The 12,605-nt window shown below is 38.9% G+C and overlaps 1 long non-coding RNA gene across 3 annotated transcripts in view; it reads right to left on the bottom strand.

Annotated features, from left to right (window-relative positions):
• Positions 1-629: 629 nt before the first annotated feature.
• The window catches only part of LOC123958018, a 30,900-nt gene continuing 18,924 nt past the window's right edge, over positions 630-12,605 (bottom strand). For all 3 annotated transcript variants that reach the window (XR_006821983.1, XR_006821982.1, XR_006821981.1), the window contains exon 3: positions 630-1,141. This is a non-coding gene — a long non-coding RNA (uncharacterized LOC123958018). The remainder of the gene's footprint in view (positions 1,142-12,605) is intronic.

The following is a 12,605-nucleotide window of genomic DNA, read 5'->3' as shown; positions in this document are numbered from 1 at the left end:
TGACAACAAACAAATAAACAAAATATATCCCTAGAATATTTTTTGGAGTTCTGACATGACCTTGTTTGCCTTAACATCGAATTATGTACAGAATGTTGTTTAGCATGATCAGCTTCCTTTAAGACCACAAGGGCGTATTTCAACATGGAATAATTTAACGTCCTTGGGGTATAAGAAGATGGGAAATAGTGGGAAAAGCATTTTTTCTGCACTCCATAATGCACAAGGAGTAAATATATTGAGGGAAAGGTCAGTTGATGTGTTTATGGTTTCTCCCTGAGGCCTGTGAACTGGGCTTGTGTCCTGATGTGAACAAATAGCTCTCTGCCAGGCCTGTATGCTGCTATCATCAGTTCCCAGGGATCCTTAGCATGGCACAGCTGGAGAGGTATAGTGCACCGAAGGTGAATTAAAATTTAACATCTACATATCTCACCAAATCACAAAGCTATTTAAGTTATGTCTCAATACCGTGCATACATGTACACAGAACAAAATTATAAACACTTTTGTTTTTGCCCCCATTCATCATGAGCTGAACTCAAAGATCTAAGACACTCTTTATGTACACAAAAGTCCTATAACATGTAATTTGGACCATATCAAATTATTACATCACAATGGATATATCTACAGTATATTATTTATTCATGGATGTAATATTAATGCATTCATATTCTTCTTCATGTCCAGATGGATAAAAACAAGCGTTAGTTCTTAGTTATGATATTGCCTAGAGAACCAAACGCAAGACAGAACATAACCCTGAGGTACTCCATATTTCACATCAGTGAAAAATAATGATGTAATGTTAATATAACAAACACACTGTATTCTTCCAAAAAGATACAATTTTAACCATACGAGAGCCAAGTCAGAGACCTACAGTACTTTTCAAGACAATCTAGGAGTACTGATCACTGGTATCAAAAGCAGCACTGAGGTCCAGTAATAGACATAAGATAAAAGTATTTTAATGACAAGAAAACGTCTAGCCAGGGAATAGGAGAGAGAGCGTGGCTGGCGATGGCAGGGGGCAGGCAGGCAGACGAGAGGAGATGATGAAGGATGAATGAAAATGGTCTGAGTTGAAGCTGAGTTGAGTGGTGGAGGGCTGGCAGGAGACACTGGTACCGAAGCTCTGGAGCACAGAGAAAAAAAAACATTAGGAAAAAGCAAAAATAGTTTTACAATCTATATGTTGACGATGGATGGATGGATGGATGGATGGACGTAGTCTACATGATTTCCAAAACGTAAGACGAGTTGTGAAACGGAGTTGGAAATTGCCATTTTGTGAGGCAGGAACACCAACAGCAGGGGTGCTATTTTATTTTTTATTTTATGTGTTGTATTTGGAGAGTGGTTAATATGACCTTTATGTTGTAAAATATATATTTTTGGTTACTGTGCTCTTTCTCTCTTTGCGTATCGTTATCTCCCTCTCTCATTCTCTCTATACGTGTCTCTGTTTGTCCACAAGAGCAGGAAATGAATGATGAAGAAGAACTTAACACTCAACATGAAGAACAACAAAGAAAGTAAAAAGAATACTTTTGGCTGTTTGAAAACAATCACAGAAAACTATTAAATACATTGGTGCTTATCTATACTGCTCTTAGCTATTGATCACTGTAAACACTACAGAGTCATCAATTACCAGCCTTTTTATTGTTGTATAAATCCCCTCTCCAGGCAGCTCCCATTCATCACTCCACTCCACCCACACTGTGAGCGAGCATGGGCACTGCCAGTCTCAGGAGAAGCTCTTGCAAACAAAAAAAAAGGAAACGATTGTTTTGCATTAACCAATTAATCATTCTAGTGTACAGACTTTGACAGCATTTACCTCTGACCTATTTTAAGTTCACATGAAAGCCGTAAGAACATAAATAATTATAACCGAAGATCCAAACATGTTTTGGTTGGAATATCAACCTTGAACATTGAAAGAATTTAGCAGGAAAAACAATTTCCTTAGGCAAGCTAAAGTTGCAGTTTTTACATGGTTGACCCAAACGCTGAACACAGACATAGGGGTAAGGTGACGTTAAAGAGGGTTTATTCAAAAAAGCTTGCAGAGATGAGATGGAATGGAGAGGGTGAATGGCTGGCAATGGCAGATAGTTGAGGAGCAAGGGTGGATGGCATGAGCCATGAGCTGGAATTGCACAAGTATGGCAGACAAGGCAGGCAGATGAGGAGTGATCCTGAAGCACAAAAGAAAACATGATAAGCAACAGGCTAGAACATGAACAATAAATCACAAAAAAAATAGACAGACGAGCAGAGAGAGAAACAGCTGTTTGGTTAATGCAAGCGTCACCAGTCAGGTTGTTAGCACTCATTAGCTGTGTTTGAGGAGTCGTGTTATCGTCTCTCTCAAGCAGAGCAGAATCCCGTGGGTACATGCACTCTGGGTCGAAGCAACCCAATCTATCAAAGCTCCTACATCCCCATGTAATATGAAGAACACCCTCTCCACTTACGCACAACACACTCACCACACACACAGCCTCATCTGAGTGATCCCGCCCCCCACGACCTAATAATCTGTCAACAGCCCTGCATGGTCTGGTCGAAGCATGCCAAATTAAATCCACTAAATGTGCAATCAGATTATTGACATCAAACACAAAATTTAATAAATCCAATATGTCAGACGACGTGGTGGTTGGTGTGTAAGCACTGAGGCACTGACTGGCATGGCTCGGGGTAAATTCACTGGCCCGGATGGGAGTCTGATAACCAAAAGCTTCTCTCAGAGGAAGATTAAAAGAATAGCTTTCAGTGCACACAACCATTCTGTGCTCAGCTGTGTGGCTCAAAATAGCCGAGGGAAAAAGACAATTGCTGATATCCCACAGTAGAAATGCCAGTTAAAATTTTGGGAAATATGATTGGGACCTCATGTTATGGGAAACATGAACAATGAAACAGCTCTAAAATCTCTCTGGTCCGTTAAATCACACCTGAGGGTAACTTTTAAGGGAAGTGCAGGAGTCCCCTGTGGCATGGCCATGACGTCACTAAACCCATAAAAAGAGATAGTACCAGTCTCTCCTTTCCTTTCCACTACCACATCAGCTTCCACAGGAGGTAACCCATTTTCAGCACTGAACTTTCCCTAAGTGAAGATACTAACTTGCCGGTCGAGAATGACGTACCTCGCCTATCGCCGAATAGAGAAGGACTCATTACCTGACGCATTACATCGCTGGGCAGAAATAGGTTTATAACTGTTTATAACTTATTGTAACCTGAAGCTTCATTGTGGCGATTTCTGTGGGAAATAATAGACCGCAGTGTCCTGTTTACTGCTGTGTGCTTTCGTGCCTAACACGTTTTATTTTTGTATCAGTATTACACTGCTGGGCTTTTATTTGTGTTGTTCCTGACGCTGTGTGTGAAGCCAATAACTAGCCATAATAAGCCAGTAATACACCTGCCGAATGCAAGTTTGCTGGTGGGTACTGTGTGATAAAGTGGTGGTTACATTGTATCTAGCCGCTGCAACCAGGATCTTATATACTGTGCTCTGTGTCCCTTTTTCTCTTTCTCTCTTCCTGTACTAACTTACACACGTGTGTGCATCCACACATACACATCTGGAATCCACATCTTGTTACCCAAACTCCAGCTGTGCTCCATGACATTGTATCCGCCATTCCTAGCCCTTGCTAAAGTTTAAGCTTTGGAGTTAATGTGCTTATTATAAATGTACCTGTCTAATGTATATGAGAGCATGTGTTGTGTTGCTTGAGAATATGTGTTGAGAGAGGTTTATTTCTATATTTTGTGTTGTCTTTGTAAAGCTGCAGAACGGACAAAAATAATTTCCCTTCGGGGACAATAAAGTACAGTATATCTTATCTTATCTTTTTGGATTATTGCATGATGAGCCACCCACGTGATCATGGCCGCCATTTTCCTCACTCTCCCCCCTCTATTGTCTCACACACACACGCACATGCACAAACACCCACACCCACACCCACACCCACACACTTACATCATATGATTTCTTATTGCTGTATGCTTTTTATTGTGCTTAGAATAGATGATAGCGGCCTGTTGGCTCAAGTTGTTGATTACTGATCTATGCTGCAGTTAAATAAATCCTATTGTACCTTTCCTTACCTTACCTTACCTTTGTAAAGAGCAGTTGCCTGTGGTTATTTGTTTATTGTTTTGTAATAACAGCTGGTTGTGACAGTCAGTGCTCCGACTCACCCTTCACTGTCCACCTTATTAATGTAATGTAGTATTTAAAGACTGGCATTTATAGGTTGCCAAACAACTCTTTGAGACTGTTTTCATGTTTGGTTACTGGTCCCTGATTCCATGTGGTGCCCAGTATGTATGAATATTTATCAATATTTTTAGTAAAATTTATATTTCTGAATATCTTTGATATTTACTAGTAACCAAACCAACCCCTAACAGATCCCAATATCAAAATAGATAGCACTCTCATGCCTGTATGGTAAATACAAATTTAATAGACGAGATATACAGCCGCTGGCTGTAGCTTTATAATTACCATACAGACATTTAGAGTGGCATCAATTTTCCCAACTAACCCTGCCAGAAAGTCAATAGGCATATTTCCCAAAATGTTGAACTATTCATTTGTGTTTGCAAAGGTGAAGCAGTCAACTACAAACTAGTCCCAAACTTAAAACTTTATGTCTTAATTCAAACAGTGATGTCAGTTCAATAGTGTGAGATGCTTTCTTTAGCACTCTTCTTGCTTATCGTTTCCAGAGGAGATTAGAATAAAAAAAGACAGCTGGACACAATAATTTAGTCAAATCAGAATGTAACTGCTAGTAATAGCCTCAAAAAGCCCTAACAATGACAGAAAGGCAATTTTACACATGCTATAAATGGTTCCTTAAATTGCTTTCATTATTATTTGAAAGACACCAATTCTCTTCTATTATGTGTTGAAAGTCTACGGACACAGATTTGTTAATCCACTGATCCACTGATGAATGACTTTACACATTCGACAGCTTGTGACTGTCATACACACTGCATGCTGCATTTAATAGCACTTGACACATGAGTAAGACTTGGGAAAATAATTAGACACTGACAAAACAGATGCTAATGTGGATAATGATGCAGTGTATTCAGTCTGACATTGCTCACTGCTTATTATCATTTAGAAGCACTGTTTTTATATTTTGATACTGTGTCTGTACATTGGAGTTTTTTATGTGTAATAACTGCATATGTTTTAGCTACAGTAAGGTGGAAAAGAGATTTGATAAGTCAGCCTGATGAGCTTCATATAAAACATTTTGTTTCACAAAAACAATTCTGTACTGCAGACACTCTTACTGTTTTGTTTTACCAATGAAAAGACAATGTGGGAGATATAGACAGGGAAATCCTGAAATTGGACAGATTGCTGTTTTAAATTGCTGCAGAAAAGTGTGTCCACGATTCAAAGTGACAATAAAGCCTTCCGATACTGCAGGAACCCAAATAAACTTCGTCCTTGTGTCTTTGTCAGAATCAGCTTGGCAAGTATGTGTACACACAAGAACTGCAGAACCGGTCAGGCCAGTCTACACAAACGTAAAAAAAATATTTTTAAACAAATTAACAAAAATATCACATTCTTTGGTGGGGGGTACTGTGGTGCTGACAGACCAGACATATTTGAAATGCATTCCACAGTCATTGTGTACACATCCAAGGACTTTGACGTAGTTATTTTACTCTGAATGTTGCTAATTGAACATACAGTAGTAACTGAAAAGTCCACGTCCCATTTGCTGTGACAAACAGATTTGTCCATACTGAGTCTCAATGGAGGCTACAAAGTCATCAAGATGAGTAAAGAGGAATGTTTTCCAATGTTCTTTCTCCCTGATTGCATCTTCACCTTGCACTCAAAGTCAAAGGATTTTTTTAGCCATGTCCAACTAACTGTACACACATACGCACAGAGCCTGATATGAGATTTAAATTTAAATTCATCATTTATTTTCTGTATTTCATTTGTATTAAACACTCCATTAAACACTGGTTAAGTATTAAATATGGACGAGCTTTCATCACATTTCGATAAATCAGATTACTGGGTTGTTATTATTCTGTGCTTTACTCTGAATTATAAAACCTGGCTGCAAGTAAATTAGCAGTTGTCGCAAATGTTAAACAACAAGAGTTTGAGAAGCCCAATTCATGTTGCTGTTTTTCATGGTTTCTCTGGAGAATGACAGTGTCCATCATCAACTGGGTGACAGAACAGAGTTTCCTAGAGAGTACCACTTCACCTCAGGCAGTGCCAATAAAACTACTGTACCTTAAAGACTGTTATTATCTCCCTTCAAGCTCAAAATGTCAGCTTTCCTTGTACAGAACTCACACTTCCTTAGGTTACTCCATCTGTCTTGACCTTTACTGTACTAGTAGCTGTGAATCAGTGTGGCTTTACCATATTCTGACTCAAATGGACACATTTTCTTCTTAGCTCTCAAAGGCTACAGGTTTATTTTTATTCTTTACTGTCAAGTGTATTGAGAAGTAAAATCACACATATATGACCTATGTCACTAGAATTAAAACATATTGTTACTCCCAACACTTACGCCTACACATGCACATATACAAAACATGTTATTTATGCAGTACTTTCAACCTGTAACTCATCCTATTTAAAAGCCACAGAAACAGACCCATTGGAGAAAGGTGAAGGTTTCTGTTAGAGATCAAACAATTAGTGAAGTACTGACCAGTATGTAGTTTTTTAGTGAAACCCACAAAGCCTTTTATGAGAGGCTGAACAACTACGCACATAAAAGCTGGTCAAAAATGTCATTTAAATGTAGAAAAGGTTGAGAAATGGCAGAGAATGGACAATGGCAGGATATGTCAAGAAGTAATTTAAAAATCATCATATAATATAATATCATATTATAATCGACTCTACCTCTTATTAAACTCATGTCACTATTTGTTATGTTACAAAACATTTGTGACAGGGGGGTCAAAATAACCAGATTTTAAATTGGATAAATTACCCAACAGTAATATTAAAAATAACACTAACACTAGGTCAATTGTCTTGGGTTTTATTGGAGACCCAATGGTTAAGTTAACCCAGAATGCACTATATTGATAGAAACTGGGTCAGTTTTAACCTAGAGATTAATTAATTCATTGATTTTTGTCAGTGCAAGCCTTACATTGATTCCTTTGCAAAATATGACTTGTATATGTATTTGTAAATAAGGATTAGTAACTTTAGCGGTAACACACTCTCTTACAGGCAGGCTGTAAGATACTGCCAACTCTCTCTTCTTAAAACCATAATTAAGTGACATCATCATTGTTGCATTTCAGGCGTATCATCATAACTCATCAGAATTTAACAGCTCCCCTCCTTATTATCTACATTACATCATTAAAAGCTCTGTATTGGATGTGGAAGTACTCATCATTATAATATAACCCCCCAAAACTGAGCAACACCCTGACTCAAATGTATTCTCCTGCCTACTGAAATCGATAAGCCTTGACATCTGTATGACCTTCTTAATGGGACTCTCTGACCAGACCTTCGTATTACAGCGTCACAGTTCATCCACCCGATTGCCTGAAGGACCAATGGTAACTTCCTGCTCACAGTTTCATGACCTCCTTGATGGTCTTTCTAGCAAGAACATATGATTTGTCATTTCCATTTGGCCTTGTAGTACTAGCAGATTGTTGAGCAAGAGGCTACATTAGCATCACGCTGCTCTGCTGCAACCTGCTACAGCTTCACACTGAAGAAACAGGTCCAGTGAACAGAAGCTACCAGGAGATTAAAGCTCTCTGCACACTCATTTACCCAGCAGCCCGGTGAGTCATCCTGATGCACAATGTAACACAGAATCCCCCTGGTATTGGTATGAGACAAAAAAACTAACAAGATTACCTTTTGGGAATTGGACTGTCTGCTCATCTACAAAGCAGCTGATTTTAATTAAAACACAGAAACTTGCAAGCGTTGAATTCATGTCTGCTCCTTAATCCTCACTACATGTACCATGAGTGCACCAACTCCCTGGGGCAGTCTTGCCGATAGTGATAGCCTGACTGAGACGCTTCACAGAGGGGTCGGGTCATTCACAGATGTTGTATTTAAATCAGATGTTTCATTAGTATCTGGTCAAACATGATTTGTGTTGTTCTGCTCTCCTGAGTGGCAGTCACAGATGAGGTCATTCAAAAACAGGGTCGGATGTGCCAAAGAAGTGATGCAGAATTCTTTGAGGAAACTCTTGATTTAAAGTGGTAAAAAGGTTTAACTTGCTGCCTAGAACTCCTAAAGCACAACAAACAGTTAATTAATTCTTACTTCTAAATAGAAGACCACAACATATCAAGGGTCAAACCTATCTCAGCTCCTCATTAATGTGATTTTAAACATCATTGTTGTCATTTTTTGACCTGTTTATTTAGACTTTACATGTTGTACTTCTTTCCTCAAAAATGTATCCTTCGTGATATAGGCACAGGTTCAAATGTTTTATCAAAAGAGGAGAATAAAGAGAGCTTGTTCCACAAAAATGAAAACTTGATCTCATTCCATTCTCCGTGTTTTCATCTAGTATAAGACCCCGGATTACAAAACAGACAATTGCCCCTCACCACAAAGCCACATCCTCTGACCACAGACTCCACTCTCAGTATGCAGCCTCTCTGTGGTTGGCATCTGCTGTCTGCCGACAAGCCCCTAAAATCTGAGGAATAAGAAGGATTAGGCTGCTCATTCTACCGTTTTATCTCTGACCCCACCTGCCATTTCAACTGGATCCAGGAGCCCTTCACTCTCTATTAAACCTACCTGCTATGCCTGTTGTTATCCCATACTCATGTGCTACTGACTGCTCCTCAACAGCGATGTATGTCATTACTGTGCAAATAGCATGTCTGTGTTCGGCCCTCTTGGAAAAAATAAATAAACCACATAGCCTTGAGAGGGATGGATGGACTAGAACCAGGCCAGACATGAGGCAGCGTAATAGTTTTGATTTTTCTAGTTTTTTGTGTAACGGCAAAACATTGTGTAATGGCAAGTTTGGCTAAAACTCTAATACTCTAATACTATAGTTAATAAACTAACGGATGCTGCTCTTATATCTCTTTAAGTAAAATAATGTATCCTAGAGTATACATAATGTTTCAAGGGTACATACAGAAAGATAAAAAAATTGCCCTTTAGTGGCAGCAGAGCCTTTAATGCCAAGAGCATTGATTGAGGATGCAACCACACTTGTAAATGAGTAAGTCAGCATAATGGGCGAAACTAAAACAGCTGCGACCCTCTGGTAACACATTTCGAACTGCTGATCCGGAGTACCACATCTCTTGTAAATGAAATTGCATCAACGCTAAAGTAATGTCTGACTCATCATTTATCCTCATCTCTGAATGTTTCCAAGCTAGAGAAGCAAAACAAAGCAGAGCTAGCATGCCTGCAGCAAGACTGTGAGAGGCAAAAAAAACAGTGTCTGATGGGGGAAAAAAGCTGAGCAGTGTCTGTTGAACGGATGTAGTGGTTTTTGCCCTGAGAGTAAAAGGGACATCTCTTACATAAGTACTTTGTTGATTTAAACATTCATTCTAACCACACATCCTTTTTTTTAACTTGCCATAGCTCTCACAGTGCTAGAGGACTTTCAGAGGAGTTATCATGGCTTTTAGAAGTTCGTCAATTGGATTAGGTACCTTGGCAATGAACTAGCTAAGCTCACTACATCTCCGCTGACATATTCTCATTTGTTACACACCATACCATTAGACAATCAATAAATCAGATAACACAGTATTTACTGTAACAAGCAGCAGAATAGCAACAGACATCATGTCTCCTCATTTCAGTAATGTTTCAGTAATTTTAAAACGAGCTTGACAATAGTCAGTGTTGAGTACTGCTGTAAGGTTAACGCTGCCAGGTTTAAACATTTAAAATTAACAGTTGAAAACGTTCATTAGAAATTTTGAAAAGTAATCAAAAAGTAAGTAAATGTGATTACATTACTTTGATAAAGTAATTGAAATAGTTACTCCACTATTACATTTTAAAAATATTCATTATGGCAGCTTTGATGTTGGTTTTATCTTCAGTTGCAATATTTTTTACATTTCTCACAATACGTTTCCACACCCCAAGACAACAGGTGTGTCACTTATAGTCATATTTAATTGGAGCATGTTCAGCTACAGGGCTAAAAAAATAATTATGTTGCTCCTACTGTTTGTGGCAGATAACAGTTCAGTTCATTGCACAAATTCAGCTTTTTAAGTCCTCCATCATGAAGCCACTACCTAGCAAACAAATAGCCTGAATAACATGCAGGTCTAACCACATTAAAAGTTATATAGAAATAAATCTTAGCAGGTTCCATAATTGTTTACTGTATAAATTGAATAGTTTGGTTCATGTCACTCCATTACTCAGCGACCTCCACTGGCAAGCCATGGCCTCCCGAATGAAATTCAAGTCACAAATGCTTGCATACAGAGTGACTACTGGGTCCGCACTATCTACCTGAACTCCATAATACAAGCTTGCATTTCTTCTTGACCACTGCGCTCCTCCAATGAATGCAATCTGTCTCTGCCATCCCTACACACAAAGCTCTCAGTCCCTGCTGTTCTCATCTGTGACACTAGGATTGTGGAACAAGCTACCAAGTGCAATCAGATTTCAAGAAGCTCTTTAAAATTCATCTCTTTCAAGAACACTCCCACTCATAACACCTCTAATCCCCTAACCTCTAACATTCATTACAAATGCTCTTTTTCTTCTATCTCTTTACAATTCTCGTGTATTGATTGCACTATTTGTTAACTCTTACTTCTTTCCCAAGGTATTTACCCCACTGATGCCGTACGTGCTAATAGCTCTTACTAGTATTTATTGCTGCTTTTACTAGTATCTACTATCACTTGTAGATCTCTGGCTTTATTGATGCTTGTGGTTTGTTCCTCAACTGTAAGTCGCTTTGAATAAAAGCATCTGCTAAATGAGTAAGTACTGTAATGTAAATCTTTGCAGGTTTCCCTAAGTGGAGGTAGCGTGGGTGCAACCTACCCAGGGCCCTGGCTGGGCAGGGGCCCCCCACATGGGCTGCCACTATTATATGAGTTATTTGTAGACAAGGCCAGACAAGAGAATTACATGCTGGTAACATTAATCCTCAAATAAGCCAGTGCAGCTGTCCTTATCAAATGAAACAGTCCCTTCACTCCTGGTTTCAATAGTAAACCACCACAAGAATAACAATTACCAACAAAAACCACTATGTTCTAAGCAGACACATTTAAAAAAACATAAATCACAAAGTAACTTTTGTATTTCAAACAAATTAGAGACTTATTTGAAAATTTTAACAAAACTCCCCTCACCACCATGCATCATGGGAATTCTGAGGGACGGACTTAGGCTGCTATATATCACCCGTTTAGTTCTCTCTCAGCAGCAGAGCATGCAGCCTGACCCACGTTAATTACTTGTTTTTAATATGTCCTTTTAGTGCTTCTACTACCTTCTTCAAAGCTCTCTGTTGCTCGCTTTCGTACCGTTGTCTGCAGATCAGACAGGAAGCATTTCAAAATAAGAGTATTTTGCCTGCCTGATTTTGCTGACATGTTTAGATTTTGTTGATTTGGTGATAAGTGCTTGCTTTTTGTGCTTCTACTATGATTAAGTAGGCTACATTGTTAAATTGTTGTTTTTTGTCTGTTTTAACTGTGTTTATGGTTGATATACAAACGGAAGTCTGCACAGGGTTTTTTATTTTGAAAATGGTCATGTAAACTTGGTATAAATTACTTTGTAGCAGGTGGGCCCCATGGTGAAGCTCCGCCCCCACTGTGCTGAGTGTCTAGCTCCGCCCCTGCAGGCTGCATAACGTTTTACTGTGTAACTTAATTAGGTTTATTAACTGGAGTTTCTGTCTCTAAAAGGGGTCTCTGCAGTGACAGAAGCTTTCAACCCCAGACAGTGTATGCGTGTTTCCATGGTCACTGTAATGGAAATGCAGAGATATGATGTAGTGAGACCACTTGACTGCAGACAGAAACAGGCCACTATTTATGCCTTCTCTCACATAGTTATCTTTGGGTACCTCCATGCCTGTATGGATGCATGGTATTAATGTTCTGCCCATAGGTTAAGTGTTTCCAATCTGCACTGTAGAAGTGATGGAGCATCCCATGAGCCTCACAGGCAGTTGGATCCTCTCCCTCACACACATACAGTGGGTACGGAAAGTATTCAGACCCCTTTAAATTTTTCACTCTTTGTTTCATTGCAGCCATTTTCCAAAAATCTAAAAAGTTCATTTTATTTCTCAGTAATGTACACTCAGCACCCCATCTTGACAGAAAAAAACAGAAATGTAGAAATTTTTGCAAATTTATTAAAAAAGAAAAACTGAAATATCACATGGTCATAAGTATTCAGACCCTTTGCCGTGACACTCATATTTAACTCAGGTGCTGTCTATTTCTTCTGATCATCCTTGAGATGGTTCTACACCTTCATTTGAGTCCAGCTGTGTTTGATTATACTGATTGGACTTGATTAGGAA

Source organism: Micropterus dolomieu, linkage group LG02, assembly GCF_021292245.1.
Source record: "Micropterus dolomieu isolate WLL.071019.BEF.003 ecotype Adirondacks linkage group LG02, ASM2129224v1, whole genome shotgun sequence".
Lineage (NCBI taxonomy): Eukaryota > Metazoa > Chordata > Actinopteri > Centrarchiformes > Centrarchidae > Micropterus > Micropterus dolomieu.
Note: the sequence above shows the minus strand (reverse complement) of the source record. Positions and strands in the feature narration are given on the sequence as shown.